At 55.2% G+C, this 19,935-nt stretch overlaps 1 protein-coding gene across 4 annotated transcripts in view; it reads left to right on the top strand.

Annotated features, from left to right (window-relative positions):
• LOC113594491 (uncharacterized) overlaps positions 1–19,935 on the top strand; it is a 563,365-nt gene that overhangs the window by 10,922 nt on the left and 532,508 nt on the right. The gene's annotated exons all lie outside the window — the stretch shown is intronic.

Raw genomic sequence — 19,935 nt, 5'->3', positions numbered from 1 at the left:
GACTCGCTTCCTGCCCCGGAGCAGTTTGCAGCCTGGAGTGTGTGTGGGGGGGACGCGTGCACATGCATGCACACACGTGCACACACCACACACACGTATACAGGCGCACAGGCATCCATGCTCATGTGCACGCACGTTCGCATGCACACACGCACAGAGTGCTGGGGAGAGTGCTAGCTAGGCCAAGGTCTTGCTCCTGCTCCCAGGCCAGAGAGAAGCTGGAGGACATCGCCTGCCTCTACGAGGTCTGTGCAAAGGCCCTGTGGGGTGCAGTGGTGAGGGCCTTCCTCGAGGCCCAGTAGCGGGAGGAGTCTGACCGTGGACGAGTGGAGACACAAGAGGTCGGCCCTGAAGGAGCCCAGCTGAGCTCTGGGTCGGGAGGGTAAGAAGGGGCCCGAAGAGGAAGCAGTTTCTTATTTGAGCAGCATCAGAACCGCCCAGAGAGCCTGCCAAAACCTGGAGTGTGGCTCCATCCCCCGTGTTTCTGATTCAGTGGGTCGGGGGGGCATCACGAATTCGTTGGCTTTCCATACATTCCAGTGGAAGCTGGTGCCGCTTCGGGATGATTGGCTTGGAATCTGGAGGCTGGAGGCTCAGGAGAGAGCTGGGCTGTGGGGCCGGAGGAATCTGGCGAGTGGTCGGGGTGGGGATGGCTCGTCCGCCTGCTGTTGGGGGGGAGGGCTAGTGGATGGAAGAAGGGGGGGCACACCTACAACGGGGGACTGCCTTTGCTGCCGCATCACCCTCCCCGCCGCCGTCTGCTGAGGTCTCACCACGGGGCAGGCACGGCGCTGAGTGCCCGCTTCCTGTGCTCTGTCCACGTGAGAAGCGGGGTGACCACTGCACGGCTCACTTTCTAAGGTCACAGGAGGATTAAATGCGACCTCGCCACACCGTGGTGGCTGTCATATTCCCTGGGGGCACAGAAGCCATCCATAAAAATCTGTTTTCCCCTTGGTAAAGGAGGCGTCTAACTCTGGTTCCGTCACCTCCTGTGGGAGGCAGGATAACGGTCCGCCTAGATGTCCGTGTCCTGACCCAGAACCTGCGGATACGGTAGTTTGCATGGCAGCGGGGGGACTTTGCAGGTGACCGTGGTGAGGGCCTTGAGATGGAGATACCATCTTGGGTCATTCACGTGGGCTCAAAGTAGCCACAGGGGTCCTTTATAAGGAAGGAAGGAAGGAAACAGGATTATTGGAGACAGTAAAAGATGTGATGATGGGGTGGGGGTGGGGGGTAGAGAGAGAGAGAGAGAGAGAAGCTGCACTGAACTGGCTTTCAAGACACAGGAGGCGCCATGAGCCAAGGAGTGGAGGTAGCCTCTAGAAGCTGGCCATGCCGAGGAAATGTGTTCTCCTCTAGAGCCTCCAGAAGGAGCCAGCCCCGCTAACCTCTCGATTTTAGGACCTCTGACCTCCAGAACCGGAGGAGGGACAGGTCCCCACAGTTTTCAGCCATTGCCCCGGTAGGAACTTGTTACAGCAGTAATGAGAGGCCAATACCTCTTGGTTCCTCTGTTCTGCCTCCGTCTTTCCTCTTTCCAGACGGTTCGGTCCACAAGAAACTTCCTCGGGGAAGCCTCCTTCATTTCCCCAACTAAATAAATACCCCTGCCCTCCTAGCTCCCCAAATGTTTTCGAACAGCAACATCACGATCGTGGAAGTGCGTAAACGTTTTGCGTCATGACTGGTGAGCGGTTTCCTCACTGGTTCCAGACTCGGCTCCGAGAGGGCACGGCTGTGTTCTCCCCAAATGTGTCATCAGCTGACTCTGCAGAGCCTCCGAGAACGGTTGGGAGATGCAGGGACAACCGGGCCTCCAGTTGTGTGCACCGTTCTCCCGGGTGGGCAGTGCCGGGTGCTGGGGACAGAATGTGACCCGGTGGAGGGACTGGAGAAATCCCATCCCCATCGGAGGGGCAGGGAGAATGAACATAAAATGCGTGCAACTTAATTCACGGTTTCAGTAGTCAAATTCTTGGAGACAGAAAGCAGAGTGGTGGGGGTGGGGGGACCAGGAGAGAGGGTGGGGGGTGAACGGTGAATACGGACAGGGTTTCTGTTTGCGAAGATGAAAAAGTCCTGGGGACGGAGGGTGTTTACGGGGGCACAACAGCGCGAATGGATTAATGCCACTGAACTAGGCACTGGAAGATGGTTAAGGTGCTACATTTTATGTATGTGTATTTTGCCACGATTGACAAAACCAGCCTGGGGCGCCTGGATGGCTTAGTGGGTTAAGCGTCCGACTCTTGATTTTGGCTCAGGTTCCTGAGATCGAGCCCCGAGCTGGCCTCTGCACTGACAGTGTGGGGCCCGCTTGTGCGCGCTCTCTCTCTCAAAATAAATAAATAAACATAACAACCCCACCCTGTATCTAAAACAATAAAAAGTGTCTGCGGGACCCAGCATTTGTGTCCATGCACTAAAAGTCTTCATTCTCTTAAAAAAAAAAAAAAATTAATTCATGGTGTCAGGCCATGCTGGGAGAAATGTCAAGAATGTTCCAGTCCAGTCAGACATGAAGAACCAAGGACCTGCCCTGTCCCAACCTGGAGTTTCATGAGAGGGAGCTGCATTTCTGGGGGAGGGAGCTGGGGAGGTGACCCTCCTGGGGTCACGGGGGTGGGCAGGGCCTCCTGGACTCAGGGCCAGGCTTCTGAGGGGTTCCTGGCAGGGGAAATTCTACTAGTAGGATATTTATTTAGGGGCACCTGGGTGGCTCAGTTGGTTAAGCGTATCTGATTCTTGATTTTGGTTCAGGTCGTGATGTCACAGTTGGTGAGTTCGAGCCCCGCCTCTGGCTCTGCACTGACAGTTTGGAGCCTGCTTGGGGTTCTTCCTCTCTCTCTCTCTCTCACTCACTCAAAAGAAAGAAATAAGCTTCAAAAAGAGAAGGAGATTTATTGACCTCATTCTCTAGCTCTGTGGCAGGACCACCGTTTTCACTTGAGGACACCAGGGCTCCACGGGGTTTGGGGTCCCAGAGCTGAGATCCTGCCAGCGTGGCAGGACTTTGAAGTCGTTCGGGAAGACAGCCGGCCCCTGGGAAGGGGCGGGGGTGGCAGGCTGGGGACTGGAGGCAGCTGGGCCAGGGCCAAGGACCAGAAGGCCAGGCTGAGTCACCAGCAGGCCTAGCAGATACCGGGGGCGCTCCTGACAGCCACCAGGTGTCTCTCTTGATTCGTGGAAAAGGTCTGCAGGCTCCCTGTGCTCGGCTCCCGGGAAGACCCCGGCCTGCGGGCCTGCCGTGTCCCACGGTGGGGCGGGAGCGAGGGTCTGCTGTCCCTGAGCCGGGCAGCAGCTATCGGCCACATCCCCATCCCTGCAGCCCTTGCTTCTGTCCCCACCACCAGGATGTGGGGCAGACTTAAACGTGGCTGCAGGTGCAGACCGTGGGGCACGGCGTAGGCACAGCCCAAGGTGTAGTTCATCGTGGAGCGATGATCGTTCGGGACCCCCAAAGCTTTGGCGGGCCGGAGTGACCCGTCGGGCCTCGGCTGGGAACAGGAGCCTTGGAAGGCGAAGATCTTTCTGGCACTTCCGCGGTCGAAAGAATAAGTGATGGACTGGATAGGGGCGTCCCTGTGCAGCTGGGCAGTGGGAGAGGCAGTGTTTTTTTTGGCTTAACCCTCCTCCTTGGGGCTGAGATGGCCCCTCCAGAGCCCTTCTGCCCACTGCCTGACCTGGTCGTGAAGGGCTCCGCTCCCAGGTGCCTGACTGCAGGGCTCTCAGAGCGAGTGTGTGTGTGTGTGTTGGAGACCCAGGCCTCCCATTTCCCCTCACGCCTCCCTCCCCTTCGCCACCGCCTCTCCAGCAGCTCAGCCCAGAGGGGCAGGATGGGGAGGTGGTGCCTGTTTCTCTCTGTTCTAGAAGGGCTCACTGTCTGCCCTGCTAATCCAGACAGAGCAGCCCAGCGGCACCCTGTCCGTCTGCGTAGACAGCCACATTTACAGAGGGCCTGCTGTGTAGATGGACACTGGGTCAGCTCCCGAAGGGTTGGTAGCCAAGTGGGGAGGCAGCACGAGACAAGTAGACCGGTAAATGAACCAGCATGTTTCAGATGGTGGGGCTGTTCCAAGGGGGAATAAAATGAATAAAATGAGGATGGGGCCCTGGAGAGGGAAGAGGACAAGCAGGTGGGCGGGAAGATAGTCTCTGCCGGCTGTGACCTGATGGATGAGAAGCTGGCCGGCCATCTGGGGGAAGCACACGGAACAGCAAGTGCAAAGGTCCTGGGGTGGAGGGGAGCCTGGCGTGTGAGAAGGCCAGCATGGCTGGAGCACCGTTGATGGGGGAGTGGCCCCTCATGAAGTCAGAGAGATGGCAGGGCCCAGCTTATGCAGGGCCTGTGAGAGAGTGGAGACTTGATTCTCACGGGGATGCACAATCTGATTCACTTGTGTATGTGTGTGTTTGCACATGTGTGTACTTGGGGAACAAACAGGCAGATGATGACGATAAATATTTATTGAGCACTTGCTGCGTACTAGGTCCTGGGCTAAATATGTCATGCGTGATCTCATTTTTAACTTGGGGCAGGAAGTTATGATTATTAGCTACCATCTACCCATTTCGTAGATGGAAAAACTGAGGCAGAGTCTCTGTTCCTGCTCCCCTAGCTGTTCCTTATCCCAAAGACATTTCTACAAAATGATGTCATTGTCCTTGGGAAGAGGAGTCTGAATGGGTGATCGGGTGATGCCATGGGCCTTTCTGGGCCCTAAATCGCAGCCCCTGGGGGGAGCCACACGGGGCGGGCAGGGAGGCAGGGAGGCCAACCCTGGGTCTGGAGAAGCCTCTCAGCTCCAGCCGCGTATGTTCAATGGGCTTTGTTACCCAGATGGAAAATCTAGCAGGAGAGGATGAACTTGGTGTAACCAGCCTCCTTGTCTCCATTTCTCTGCGTGTCTGCTCTCCCCTGGGTCCGCCAGCCCCTAGAGAGGAGGGGGGCTGGATGCTGTGGCTCCTGGCCCTCACGGTGCCCGGCACAGCGCCTGGTGTGCAACAGGGGCTCGGTCAATGTCCCGTGAGTGCAGAGCCTGCTCGGAAGAGCAGGGGTCTCCTTTTTAGCGGAAAGTGGGGTCCCAGGGAGCAAGAGAGGGACAAGGCAGAGAGGGAGCCGGGAGGGCAGGGCCTGCTTGTGGAGGCGGCTGCGGTGGCTGCTGCTGGGGGTGCAGCATGGCTGACCCCTGTTCTTTTTTAAGTTTACTTATTTATTTTGAGGGAGACGGAGACAGCGTGAGTGGGGGAGGGGCAGAGAGAGAGAGGGAGACAGAGAATCCTGAGCAGGCTCCACGCTGTCAGCACGGAGCCCGATGCGGGGCTCGAACCCACGAACCCGGAAGATCGTGACCTGAGCTGAAAGCAAGAGTTGGGTGCTAACCGACTGCGCCACCCAGGTGCCCCTGTGGAGGCCTGTTCTTGATGTGGGGTGGGAGGGCTGGGCGGAGGGGACAGGCGTCCCAGTGGCTGTCGGCTGTTGCTTCTGAGGACAGTCCTTGGGAGAGGAAGGGGAAGCACGTGCCCACTTTTGCCCCACTGGGCGTTAACTACCTCCCTTCCAGGTGCACACGCACGGGCGAATGTGGCAGCGTATTTGGCGATGACTTTCAGTGGCCTGGCGCTCCTGCTCTTGGCTGCGATAGGAAGGTGACGGCACATTCCTGCTGAACTGTTCGCGCTAACAGGGGTCTCGTGGTCACACGCCTCACACTGTGTTGGAACAGATGTTCCAGGCAGGACCCCGCAGGGCCATCAGGGCCCCCGTTCCAGCCCGAGGACGCCAGGGCTCTGGGCTGGCAGGGTTCCGGGGCTGAGGTCCCTGCCTGCAGAGAAGCAGGCTTGCTCACACCTGCCCGACCCCCAAGCAGTGTCTGGGGAAGACATCCGGCTCCCCAGAAATCCTTTGGCTTCACCAGGGAGTTCTCTGTGCCCCGGCGTGGTCTCCCTTTTTGTCCGGAAAGTGGCTCCGTGGGTGGGAGCCATCCCTTTTAAGCTGGGGCTTGGCCACACTGGGAGAACATTGCCCGGGGTCTGTTTCGTTTCCACCAAAGGGAGGGCCCTGATGGCTGGTCTGGCTTTGGGTGACAGGCACGTCCACGAGTTGGGGAACTGCCTTCTCAGCTGCCTTTTTTTCTTTAAAGTTTATTTACTGTTGGGAGAGAGAGAGAGAGAGAGAGAGAGAACGAACATGAATCAGGGAGGGGCAGAGAGAGAGGAGACAGAGAATCTGAAGCAGGTTCCAAGTAGTTGTCAGCACAGAGCCCGATGCGGGGCTTGAACTCACAAACTGCGAGATCATGACCTGAGCTGAAGTCGAGTGGGACGCTTAATTGACTGAGCCACCCAGGCATCCCCTCAGCTGCTTTTGGGGTGGGGATGGCCTTGGGCGCAGACTTGCTCAGCACAGTCCCTGTTTCTGGTTTTTGTCCCCGTGTGGGTGGTAACCTGATTTGCTTCTCTCCTCTTATAGAACATTTGACTTTCTTTCTGAGGTCACAACCTTTCCTTAATCCCTGGGGGAGGGTTTGGAAATGCCTTCCCTTAGCCTAGAGATGGACCGGAGAAAAATGAGCTAAACGTGTTCGGCTAGAAAAGGAAGCACCTGGTCCCTCTCCTTTCTTTTCGAGATAGGAAAATAATGATTCTAATAAAAATAGTGGACAGTGTTGATGGGCACCTCGTGGCCAGGCTCTGTTCTGGACACTGGGGAGCGGGTTCCTCTCGCTCGGGGTCTCAGAGTGGAGTGGGAAACACTGAGAAAAAGGCAGTGAGGTAGAGAGGCAGGTTGGAGGGGCTGCTGTGGGGACCGAGGCTGGGTGTCTCACTGACCTCAGGAGGGGAGCCCATGGTCCTGCAGGGACCCAGAAGAACCAGTGGCTGACAGACAACCTGCTGAAAGATGCTTTCTCTCAGAGCCCAGTGCAAAGTGCTCCTGGAGCTCATGGGGGAAGAGCAATGAACTCACACTGGGGGTTGGGGGCTTTCTAGAGGAGGGGAGAGGGCATTCCCTGCAGAGGGCGCAGCCTGTGCAAAGGCCCGGTGGTGAGGGCAATGGCTCAGGGTGGTGGGGCAGCGGGGAGAGGGGATGGGGTGAGAAGCTCAGGATGGGTAACCAGGGTGTGGGTCTGGAGTGTCTTGTGCCCCATGGTGACAGGGTAGCCCCCATTGGGAGTGGAAAGGGGTGTGGTGCCGTGAGCTGAGGCCCTGGATGGTGTCCCCGGAGGGTGGACTGAGTTCATGAGGCGTGGGTCCCACCGGGGCAGGCATGGCGCCGAGGGCTGGCCGAGACTTGGCCGAGTCAGTGCACGGGGGTGTCTCCCACACAGGGCTCGTTTTCTTCATTTAGCGAACATTCGGGAGCAGGTGTGTGTGCCAGACCCATGGTCCCAGGGGGCTGGGATGAGGACAGGCTGAGTGTGGGCCCATCTCAGCCCTGCGAGGATCTGCCCCAGAGGCAGCGGAGGTGACTCGGGGAGGGTGCTGAGCTGGGAGTCAGATGACGGGGTTTGGGGGTTGGACTTAACCATTTCCTGTCACTCTGTTGGGCTCAGCATGTCGGGCCTCTTTGGGCCCTGGTTTCTTATTTATGTATTTACTTACTTAGAGAGAGTGCAAGCCGGGGAGGGGCAGTGAGAGAGAGAAAGGGAGAGAGAAAGAGAGGATCCCAAGCAGGCTCCCGTGCGGTCAGTGCACAGAGCCTGAGGGGGGGCTCGAACTCACGAAACCATGAAATGACCTGAGCCGAAATCAGACGCTTAACTGACTGAACCACCCAGGCGCTCCGGGGCTCTGGTTTCTTAGAGTTTGTGAGCTATTTTTCCTAACGGTCTTTTCCCCAAGACCAAGAGGCTGGGATAGTGCTAGAACTACGGGCTTTTCTGTGGGACGGGAGCAAGACAGAGAAACAATTTCTCAGAAGGGGGGACATAAAGGCAACAGAGGGCAGACTTTGTGAGTGTCACAGCCGTGCTGGCCCCGTGGGGTGGAGTAGGGTCAGGGGGCAGCAGAGCTGGAAGGGAATCTGTCCAACCCTCCCATTTTACAGATGGGAAACCAAGGGCCCGAGATGGGAGCAAATCTCCCAGCCCAGGTCTCTTCTCCGGACAGGGTGCCTCTTCTGTGCTCTTATGTGGGTGTCAGGCTCGATTAGCCTGGGAAGGAAAAGAGTGAGGAGGGCACCTGGGGTCTCTCAGCCTGAAAGAAAATTCCAGAAGTCCTCAGGGGTATGGGGATCCTGGGTTCTGGGGAGGCTCCAGACTGACCTGCCTGCCTCAAGCTGGCAGACGGTGGACAGTGGGGCTCTGTGACTCAGTATCCTCATCTGTAACAGGGGCCAGTTGTCTGGAGAATAGCAGAGACACCCCCCCCCCCACCCCCCAGATCTGATTCAGTCTCTGCTCCAGCCCCAGTCCACACCCGAGTAAAAGAAGCCCACCTTCCTGCTGACTTGTCTGCTACTCACATCTGCACACCAGCCAGCAGGGATTTGAGCGTATCTGGAATGTTCTGCCCAGCATCGTGTATTTTCTGACGGATTTCCAGCTAAGAATTCCATGTACCACTGGGAGCGGTTTCTGGTACCGCGTAGACATGACCTGTGTGTGTTTTCTCCCCACCTGTGTTCCAGGACTCAATCTGATTTCCATACGGCCTGAGCTCCCCGTGCGAGTTTTGGCAGACCAGTTAGAAGCTTGTACGCGCCCGAGTCTTTGTGGCCCGATGGTTCAGCTCCAGGGAGGGAGTCAAAGGGGGGACGCGTATGTGGGTGGTGTGTGTGCAAGTGTGTGTGTAAGTGTGTGCATTCCCGTGTGCTGTCTGCGTGTGTCCGCGTGCGTGAGCGTGGATGCATGCAAGATGGGGGGGGGGTGGGCCTCCTGGGAGGGTGTGGGGAGCCCGGGGCACCCACAAACACAGTCCCCACGCAGATTCGATTACCTGCTGTACGGACGGACCTTCAGTCCGCGTGGAAGGGAAGCTGGCGCTGTGGGAAAAATGGAGGTTGGCCCTTGAAATCAGACACGTGAAGGCACTTGACGCTTTCGTAGGGGCTTAGGAGCTTTTCTATGTCTGGGGCGAGTGGACCGTGATCACCTTGCTTCCAGTGGGAAGTACGGGAGGCTTGGGCCCCGGCTCCTGCTCAGTGGTCCCCATCCATGTCCGGCACCTGCTCTGACGGCTCCGAGGCCCTGGCGGGTGCAGTGTATGGAAATAGGAGGCCACGCACGCACAGGGTGCTGTACCTCAGAGGGCCCGGCGTCTGTGAGACTGGGCAGGGCCCTAGCGTGCAACTCAGATCATGCAAACAGGACGATGTGGAGGACGGGACACAGCCAGATTCGTTTTCTGCAGACCTGATCTGCAGTGTGCTAATGTTCTCACCCGGGGGGCCATGGGTGGCCGATCAAGGTTAAACTCTGTGGTCTTGCTGTTCTACAGTTTCTCCATCTACAAAAAATGGATTTGATCGTAGGTCTTCTGTTAGGTTTGCTGTAACGGGCTTTGGCTTGGGAAGATTAGGCAAATGATCGCAGGAGAACGGGCTTAGTGTTGTGTCAATCTCGCAGCAGACGGCTGGTGAGTGCTGGCTATTACTATGAGCTCTCCTTGTTTACTGGTTTGCTTGTTCCCCGTCTCATTCCCCAAGTAGCTCAGGCAGCTTACAAGATAGAAACCACCCACCAAAATAAAGAGTAAGAGAGGGGTGAATCAGGCAAAAGACAAACTAAAAATAGAAGAGAAGGATGAGGCCAGCATGCAGGGATCCAGGCTATGAAGTCCCATAGCTTTACCAGGGGGAGGGGGCAGGGAGAAGGGGTTGCACGTCGGATCTGGATGTCACAGAGGCCAGGGGCGCCTGCGCGGCTCAGTCGGTTAAGCGTCTGACTCTTGGTTTTCGGCTCAGGTCATGATCTCACGGTTTGTGCGTTTGAGCTCCAGGCTGCTTGAGATTCTCTCTCTCCCTCTCTCTGCCCCTCCCCTGCTCATGCTCTCTTGTTCTCTCTCTCTCTCTGTCTCTTTCTCAAAATAAATAAATTAAAAAACCCATTTATGAATGTCGCAGAGAACAAAGCAAGAAGGAAACATCACAGCGACGTGTGGCTGGTGATTGGCTGGACTTGAGAGCCCGTGTAAGGACGCTTGGCAGAGGCAGGGTGAGAGCCGGGCCCCTGGACTCTCCGTTTCGAGATTGAGTCCTTTCCACTAGTCTCTGTGACCTCCCTGCGGGTCAGCTGCACAGGCCGAGCTGGGGCCATCACAGGGTGGGGTATCGAGCCAGAAGCATTGGAGGCCTAGCCCCAGGGGACCAAGGAGGCTGGCCGGGGGAGTCCTCAAATGGTTCCAGCCTGGCACTTTGTCACCCTGAGATGTAGCAAACCCAGTGTGTGTTCCCCACTGATTCTACTTCTCAGGACTCAGTTTGTTCCCAAATGTCGCTGTCTGGTCTTGGGCCTTTGGAACACCAAGCCTTTGGGATGATTCCCTCTGAGGCCCCAGTCGGGCCAGCTCTAGGGAGGGAGTAGAAGATGTCCTCCTTACCCACTTGTGGGGAAGGTGCCGTCATCTGGGGACATCCCCCACCCCAGGCCCTTGAGTTTTCACTGAATTTTCATCACTGCTGTTGTCACCACTGTCTCTGTCTTCACTGAGCACCTGCCGATGGGCGTTTGCAGACATGACTCAACCATCGCACAGGGATTGGTAGGGTGCCCGCTGTGTGCTTGGCACTGTTTGGAGGGCTAGAGATACAGCAAGGGACGGGGCAGTCAAAGGTCTCGTGGTAAAAAGTTCACCTTCTCGGCGGGTGACAGACAGCAGAGGGATGAACAGATGTATGGTGTTCTCTCAGGTGGAGAGTTAGTCTTAGCAAGGAAAAGGAAGCAGGGGGGCTTGGAGCGTGACGGATGCTTGAAATGCTACTCCAGGCAAGGTGTTCCCAGCAGTGAGGGAGGAAGGGGCAGGTGGGAACATGCTGGGTCTGTCTGGGGAACGATGATGGAGTCGGTCTCAGGGTCAGGGGGTAGTGCTTGTTTTCCCTTACAGGTGAGGGAGCAGAGAGATTAGGTCACTGGCCCCCAGGAAGCAGCAGGCTGGATCCAACCCCCAAGTGTAAAAGGGGGGGTGATGGTTAAAGAGTGGCATAAGGAGAAAGGTGGTAAAACACACACACACACACACACACACACACACACACACACACACACACACACGGATTGAGGGAGAGAGACAAAGATGGCGGGAGGCAGAGAGACGAGCAGGGGTTGGAACGGGAGCTGGAAGGGGTTGGGGGGAATGTGAAAAAGGGGGCTGGGAAGGGGGTGGCCCGTGTTGGTCAGGGGACAACCTCCATCCCAGGTGTGAAGGTTAATTTTATGCGTGGACTTGGCTGGGCAAAGGCCTGCCCACGTAGCTGGTAAAACCTTATTTCTGGGTGCATCTGTGAAGGCGTTTCCAGAAGAGATTAGCATTTGACTTGGTAGACTGAGCAAAGAAGCTGGTGCCCAGGGCAGGCGGGCATCTCCACTCTGTGGAAGACCCAAATAGAACAAAGAGGAGGAGGAAGGGTGGCTTTGCTCTTTGCTTCCTGCCCTTGGACATCGGTGCTCCTGGCTCTCACGCCTATGAGTTTGGGCTGCAGCCTAATCACTGGCTGTCCGGGGCCTCTGGCTTGCAGGTGGCAGATTGCGGGACCGCTCAGCCTCCATGAGTGCGTGAGTCAGTCCCTCGCAATGAGCCCTTTTCTACGTATGTATAGATCGTCTTGATTCTGCTTCTCTGAAGAACCCACACTGTGACAGCAGGGCCCCAGTTGGCACCCACTGGCAGCTCACAGGGAGTGGAGGTCCACTTCTCAGCTGGCCACATGGAGGCCAACCTTGAGTGGGCACCTGGAGTGGAGATGCCTGGTCCGCCTCGTAAGCGGTGGTGGAGTGAAGGGCCTTCTAAGATTCCGCACCTAATTCCAGTGGGTGGTTCTCCCCCCCCCCCCCCCCGCCTCCCCTCCCTCCCCCAGCAAGCAATTCTCAGAGACTAGATGGATGTCCTACGATTTGACTCAATTCCAACACCATCTCCCTGCAGATCCCACAGGTTAAGGGCTCAGTCCTATAAGACTGCCACATTCTCCCCTTGGAGACGCCGGTCACAAGTCCCAGATCTGTCACCTGGGCTTCTGAGCTGTGGCTGTAGGTTGCGGAATCGAACGAGCCCCTCCTTGGGTTCCATTAACTCTCCAGAGCGGCTCCCAGAGCTCAGAGAAGCATTGTACTTACTATATTGCTGGTTCATCATAAAAAGATGTAACTCAGAAACAGCCAGACGGACGCAGGAAGAGCTCGAAGCTTCCGCGCCCTCTCCGGGCACACCACCCTCTCTGAATGTGTGCTTGCTCACCAGCCTTGAAGCGCTGAATGTTGTCCTTTGGGGTATTTATGGAGGCTTCACTGCAGAGGATTGATTGATTTTTTTTAAGTCATTGGCCATTAACTATTAAAAACAGAACTACCCCACGACCCAGCAATAGCACTGCTAGGAATTTACCCAAGGGATACAGGAGTGCTGATGCATGGGGGCACTGGTACTCCAATGTTTATAGCAGCACTTTCAACAATAGCCAGATGCTGGAAAGGGCCTAAACGTCCATCCACTGACGAATGGATAAAGAAGATGTGGTTTATATATACAACGGAATACTACTTGGCAATGAGAACAAATGAAATCTGGCCGTTTGCAGCAACGTGGATGGAACTGGAGGGTGTTATGCTAAGTGAAATGTCAGGCAGGGAAAGATAACGTATGTTTTCACTCATAGGTAGAACTTGAGAAACTTAACAGAAGGCCATGGGGGAGGGGAAGGGGAAAAATAGGTACAAAGGGAGAGGGAGGGAGCAAACCGTAAGAGACTGTTAAATACAGAGAACAAACTGAGGGTTGATGGGGGGTGGGGGAGAGGGGAAAAATGGGTGACGGGCATTGAGGAGGGTGCCCGTTGGAATGAGCACTGGGTGTTGTATGTAAGCGACGAACCATGGGAATCTACCCCCAAAACCAAGAGCACAGTGCATTCACCGTATGTTAGCCAATTGGACAATAAATTATATTAAAAAAAAAAAATCATTGGCCATTAACGATTGATTCAACTTCCAGCCCCTCTCCACTTCGGGGTGGGTGGGGTGGGGACTGAAATCTCCAACTCTAGTCGCAAGGTCGGCTCCACTGGCCGCCAGCCCACACCCTTAGGTGTGGTCCCAGAGCCACCTAATTAACATGGCAAAAGATACCTGTATTGTTCTCATCACAGAAAATTGCAAGGGTTTTAGAAGCTCTGTGCCAGAACTGGGGACGAAACCAAGTACACGAAGATTTCTTATTATAAATCACAAATTCATGGCTTCCGCTCACTGTGGAATAACAGACATCCCGAGGGACAGCCAGCCTTTCCTGAGCACCCACTGTGCGCCCGGCAGCCTTGGGCTCCCTGCCTGTGTTGCTATCGTGACTCATTCCTGCCCAAATTCCCGGGGAAGCTCAGCGTTCACCCCACGGGCTAGGAGGGCCTTCCCCTCACCGGCCCAGGGTGTGTGCGTACCTGTCCCAGGAGCTGGAGCCCCACACGCTTTCCCAAGTCCTCTCTCCCAGTTGGGGAGGGAGTTGGAAGGGTTGGAAGGCAGGCTGTTCCCTGAGTGCAGTGCCTTTCCATCCCCCTCTCTGACTCAGGCCACAGGACAGGGGGATCCTGTCCTACTGTTCCCTGGGATCAGGGTTCAGATCTATAACACCTCCCAGGAGACCAGCAGTCCGAAGGTCATTGGCATGAGACTTCTGGCTCATCGAGTCGTGGTACCTTTAGACACTGATGGATGGGGAGGGGGCCCCTGCTCAGAGACCCAGGCTTCCTGTCTCTTCCACCTTGCAGCCTCCTTCCTGCCCTAATGACAAGTGTCACTCGATCACACATCTGCCTTACATTCTGAGAGATTGTGGAAAGTCCTATCCTTACCGGCTCCTGGAGGGCAGAACTCTGTGCAAAATAAGTACGTTACAAACACTCGCCAGTTACACATCTCCCCCCCCCCCCCCGCCCCGCCCCTTCCCAATGATAAAAGGTTGGGAGTCTCCACTGTGTTTCGGGCAGAGCGCCGACGAAGCGCCTTGCAAATACTCTGTGCTTGTAAGACACCGTGGTACTGTTGGGGGTGTGCTCAGGGCAGTCTTGCTGGATATGGATGGGCAGATGCCAGTGTCACGGCACCGTCCCCTACACACCAGCTTGTCAGGTCCTGTTAGAGGTCTTGGATGGCCAGAGGCGGTGGCAGGGGCGGGGACCTTGACTGACAGCGTCTTCTCCCTGGTCCTCGCCCCGTGTCACAGGCACATCATGTTGGCTGACTTCCAAGGGCACGGACAGAGAAGTGGGTTTTCCCATATCAGGCATACATTTAACGCTCTGATCTGATCAAAGAGATTCCAGTGGCTCTTCTGATGCCGGCAGGCCAGGTCTGGGCACCCAGAGGGGCTCCCCCAGGACCAGCCAAAGGGTCCTTGGCTTCACGCAGGCTGGAAATCAAACGGGAGCCCGCAGGAGGTGAAAGCAGGGATTATGGAAGGTGTAGAGGGAGCACATGTGGACTGAGCGTCCAGCAGACTTGGAAAGGGAAAGAAGCATGAGTCTCGTCCTTGCCTAGGGTCAGGTTTTTTTTTTTTTTTTAATTTTTTTTTTAACGTTTATTTATTTTTGAGACAGAGAGAGACGGAGCATGAATGGGGGAGGGGCAGAGAGAGAGGGAGACACAGAATCGGAAGCAGGCTCCAGGCTCTGAGCCATCAGCCCAGAGCCCGACGTGGGGCTCGAACTCACAGACTGCGAGATCGTGACCTGAGCTGAAGTTGGACGCTTAACCGACTGAGCCACCCAGGCGCCCCTGGGGTTGGGTTTTTACTGGCAATTGTGGTCTGATGCACGCGCTCCCTCAGGCATCCAGGAACCAGTCAGAACCAGGATGGGGTCCAGGTGCCCTTCACAAGCCACTCATTCCCTGAAGCCTGGGGTCCTGGCTGGGGCAGTCTGGCATAGGCACACAATGGCTCTGGTTCTCCGCTACCCCGCTGTGCGCCTGTGGGCAAGTCACTTCCGTCTGGCTGTGGGTCTCATACCTGTGGCAAGTGCCGGTTAGATCGGGTGACCCGCGAGATCGTGACATGAGCCAAAGTCGGACGCTTAACCCACTGAGCCACCCCGGTGGCCCCCAGACATTTCGTTTAAATAAGAGCCTACAGTACGTGGCACATAGCTTTTGCCTCCAAGGTTCATCCATGTCACGTGGGGGTCCCTCAGAAGGGATGGGTACTACCAGTGCTCACCCTTATGTCATCTGAGGGTCCTGACCCCAGGCTCAAACTGGGGGGCAGCTACTGGGAGAAGGGGTCCTGCTGCCTCCCTGGGCTTCCCACGACCAGACCCCAGCGGGAGACTTCAGGACTGTCCCATCTGTGCAGCAGCTGGGTTCTGGAACGACGGTTTGTGGTGAGGCCACCAGCTCAGACTGTGGAGGCATTTCTGGGCGTCTGGTCCATTTAAAAGATGCCACAGTCCCTGAGCCAGCCTCGGGCACGGATGACCTTGGCCAAGCTGCCTTCTGTGAGCATGGAGATTGTGCCCGCGCGACCCACCTTTCATGTATTTGTTCTGGGCCTCTTTTCCTATCCCTCTTGGGGCCCCTCAGACTCATGAGAGCCAGCTTTCTAGAACACAAATCACACCACTTATTCCTTCCTCACTCTGACCCCTTTAAGAAGAGCGCCAACTCTGAAATTCACCCCGGAGTGCCTGGAGCTAGGGCCGCCGGAGTCGGACACCCCAAACTCGCCATCCCCAGATGCACCTGCTCCTCCTGGCCTCCATGCCTCTGCTTTGCTGTCTCCTCTGCCTGGGGTGCTTCTGTTGTCACTGCCGGGGAGACCAGTTCTGAACTGGTGGTTTTCTTTCTGTTTTTAAATTAAAAAAATCTTCTTTTAATGTTTTATTTATTTTTGCCAGAGAGAGGGCACGAGCAGGGGAGGGGCAGAGAGAGGGAGACACAGAATCCGAAGCAGGCTCCAGGCTCAGAGCTGTCAGCACAGAGCCTGACGCGGGGCTTGAACCCACGAACCGTGAGATCGTGACCTGAGCCAAAGTCAGACGCTCAACCGACTGAGCCATCCAGTTTTATTTTGTTTTGCTAAGAACACTTGACATGAGATCTAGCCTCAGCAGGTTTTAAGTGTCCAATACTGTCTCGTACGTACAGCCCGATGTGGTCTGGCAGATCCCTAGAGCTCCCTGTGCCCCAGTCCCCCCAAGACCATGGCAACCACCAGCCCCCTCTGATTATCTTAGATGCCTCACATGAGTGCAGTCACGTGGTATTCGTCCTTCTGTGAGTGCTGAATGTCCTCCGGGTCCATCCATGTGGTCACGCACTGCAGGTCTCTGCTCTGTGTCCAGGCTGCACGATATTCCGTTGTTCGTATATCCCGCTCTTTAAAATTCATTCATCTGCCGGACTCTTAGGTCGTTCCCACGTCTTGACCGTTGTGAACTATGCTGAAATGAACATGGGCGCGCAGACAGCTCTTTGAGATTCTGATTTCAGTTCTTTTGGATCAATTCCCCATAAATGGGATTTCTGGATCATTGGATTGTCCTATTTTTAATTTTTTTGAGGACCCTCCGTACTGTTTTCCATACTGATTGCTTTTCCCATTCCCTTTCCTCTCCTCCTCCCCTTCCTCCTCCTCCCCCCCCTTCTCCTCCCCCCTCCTTCTCCTCCTCTTCTCCTTCTTCTCTTTCTCCTCCTCCTCAACTGTTGTATTCAAACTGTGCTACTTTTAGGAGGGACAACGTTCAGCCGTTCTGGGATCTCCTCTCCAGCATCCCTCTCCTGGTCCTGGCTGTAGTGAACATTCAGTGTGCCCCAATTTCTGTTTGGGGATGCATGTGATTTTGAGGAAACTGGCTTCACTCCCAGGTGCCGGCGGGGGGAACCCATGACCTGAGCCAAGCCAGTCCAAGCCAATCCGGCCAATCCCATCTTTCTGACCACTGCAATTGACTCTGGGTGTCTTCGCATAGCACTTAAGCTGGACAAATAAGAAGGAATCTTGGGATTCTCTCTGGGAATGTCGAGACAAAGACACTCTCTTACTTTGGTGTGGTGTACAGATGTGAGGTCTGGCACTGTTGCAGCTACTTTGCACCCATGAGGGAAGCCAACCTGAAGACAAAGCTGACACTCAGAGGAAAACAACACCAAGAGAAGCATAGAGAAAGATCTGCTAATAGTTAATAGTTAAGCCATGACTAACTATTTCTAAAGCCCATCTTAACTTTGGATATTTAAGCTATTGCAATCACTTCTCCTTCTTGTTTAAGGACACTGGGGGCAGGTTTTTTTCCCTTGGAAGCAGTAGCACTCAAACTGATCCACTCTCCAAGCAATGGTTATTTCTTCTGTTCTAAGAATAAAAATGCAGACAGTCCAGCTTTGTTTTACTTTTCAAAGAGTGTAAATATTTGCAAAGTCCATGGAGTGAGGAGTGGCATTTAATGTCTTGACAGTATATGGTGCTATCTCATCAGTGATGCTATCCATCCATCCGTCCGTCTGTCAGTCCATTCATCCATCCATCCCTCTGCCTCCACTATTTATTACATATTTACTCTGTTAGATTTTGAGAACATGTTATAAATGCAACATAACGCCTGTTCCAGAGGAACCTACAGTTTTGTGGAAAAGACAAGCTCACAAAGAGATAATCGTAATACAACATTGTGAATGCAATGGTAGAGAAATGACGATAGGAACAGAGGGGAGAGGCAAGAGCTCACCCTGCGTGGTGGGGACGAGATCAGGGAGGGGTCCCTAAGTAAGGCAGGGCTCAGCCTGGTAAAGGGGGCAGGAGGGGCGTGTCAGGCAGAGCGGGACTGGGAGCCACAGAGGTGAACTGGCCTCCTGAGTGTGGGGACTGTAGGCGCTCGGTACTTGGTGTGGCAGCCCCCAGCAGGGGCGGGGCGGGGTGGGGGTAGGCAGGGGCTGCTTACGGAGGCTCTTGCGGCTGTCCTCAGGACAGTCCCTGAAGCAGGAATGTGACTCACGCTCCTTCTCAGCACCCCGCACATGGTGCCTGGGGCGTGCATAGTAGACGCATTAATGTGCTCGGGCCGCCAGGAGACTGGGCGGCTTAAACAACAGAAACCTATTTTTCCACAGTTCTGAGGCTGGAGTCGCAGTTGGTTTCTCTTGAGGTCTCTCCCTTGGCTTTCAGATGGCCACCTCCTTCCTGTGTCCTTGTGTGTGGTCTTTCTTCTGTGTCCGTGCCTCCCTGGTGTCCCTTTGTGTGCCCAGATTTCCTCTTCTTATAAAGACACCAGTCAGATTGACCTAGGGCATCCCCCTGAGGGCCTCATTTTAACTGAATTACCTCTGCGAAGACTCTGTCCCCAAATATGGTCACGCTCTGAGGTGCTGGGAGTTAGAGATCCAATCTGTAAATCCGAGGGCGGGAACATAATTCAGCCCATCACAGTAGGACTTCATAAAGAGTGAACGAACGAATGAATGAATGAATGAATGAAGTGTGTCAGAGGAGGTGTAGATGTTCATTTTTGTGTGCTGAGGGAGTAAGTGAAGGGGTGTTGCGGGTGTCTTTGTCGTAAACGGGAGGGCACAGGCGGAGGGACGGGCTCAGATGATTCTCCATGTGACAGTCCTCTCTGGTTGGGGCTCTCCCCTGTCGTCTCCTTCTGTTCTCTGTGACATCCCGCCTGGGAGCATGCGACACAGCAGCCGATGCTCTCGGTGGGGCAGCCGTCTTTCTGCCGAGCCCACGGCGGTACCTGCCAACACCGATGACATCTCCCACCCCTGGCAGTGACACGGTCCTCTTCCTGTGAGAGCAGGGACAGGGGCCTGGGGGCTTGGAGGTGGCTCCCCTTTCACGATAGGGCTGCAGCGTTTCTTACCAGACTAAGTCTAGTTTAATCTTTAAGAGCCAGAAAGGACAAGCCAACTTCTGTAAGACGCTTTGGGGAGGAGCCACAAAACCATCAGCAGGTCAGATGCTAGAAGTTCTTTTCTTTTTCTGTTCCCCTTCTTTAAAAAACATGGGCAAGGCTTTCTTCTCCTCCGTGAAAATGAAAATGACGTTTCCACTGAGATGGGATATTGAAAGAGCAGACTGATCCTGGGTCGGGGGAATCAGCCAGAGTGGGGACTTCATACCTGTGCAATAAACTCCAGCCAGAATTGCCCTCCCCTGTTGCATGCTGGGAAATGGGTCTCAGTTGCTGTGATAATCAGTACGTCATAGGACATAAGAAGTAATTTCCGAGCCCTAGGGAATGAGGTGTTTTCCAACAAGCCTGGGTGACTGTGTGGAGGGAGGGCCACTGGGAGGAGGGAAACGACCTCATCCATTCCCGGGTATTCCCCAAGGAGGAAAAGCCCTGAACACAGAGCAGGCCTGGATACAAAAGCAAATGTACTTGAACTTCTGTGGGTTAGGCTGAAACGTAAACATACTGGATGATTATTTCATACGTTACAAGCTAAGTTTGGATGGCAGTGATGGAGTTGATGGGGCTTGGGGTTGTGTGCCTCCTAGGGGGCCAGTTTTAACCAATGGATTTAGCACGAGGAAATTCCAGAAATTGAGGAAGGCCCAGCTGAGGGTCAGCAGAGACCCAAGAAAGGCCACACAGGAAATTACTTGTTCGGTGGACAGGCCCTGGGGAGGCAGGTCAGACTCCGGAGATTCTGCTTGGGAGAGGGCATGGGCAGGCCCGCCGGCTACGGTTATGTGGTTTGTGCACTGAAACAAAGGCAACTGGGAGAAGGGTGGGCGAGGGCTGAATTCCAGTGTGCATTTTGCCCACTGAGTCACGCACCATGA

This window comes from Acinonyx jubatus, chromosome E3 (genome assembly GCF_027475565.1).
Source record: "Acinonyx jubatus isolate Ajub_Pintada_27869175 chromosome E3, VMU_Ajub_asm_v1.0, whole genome shotgun sequence".
Lineage (NCBI taxonomy): Eukaryota > Metazoa > Chordata > Mammalia > Carnivora > Felidae > Acinonyx > Acinonyx jubatus.
The sequence above is the reverse complement of the archived record's forward strand: the minus strand, read 5'-3'. Positions and strand labels throughout refer to the sequence as shown.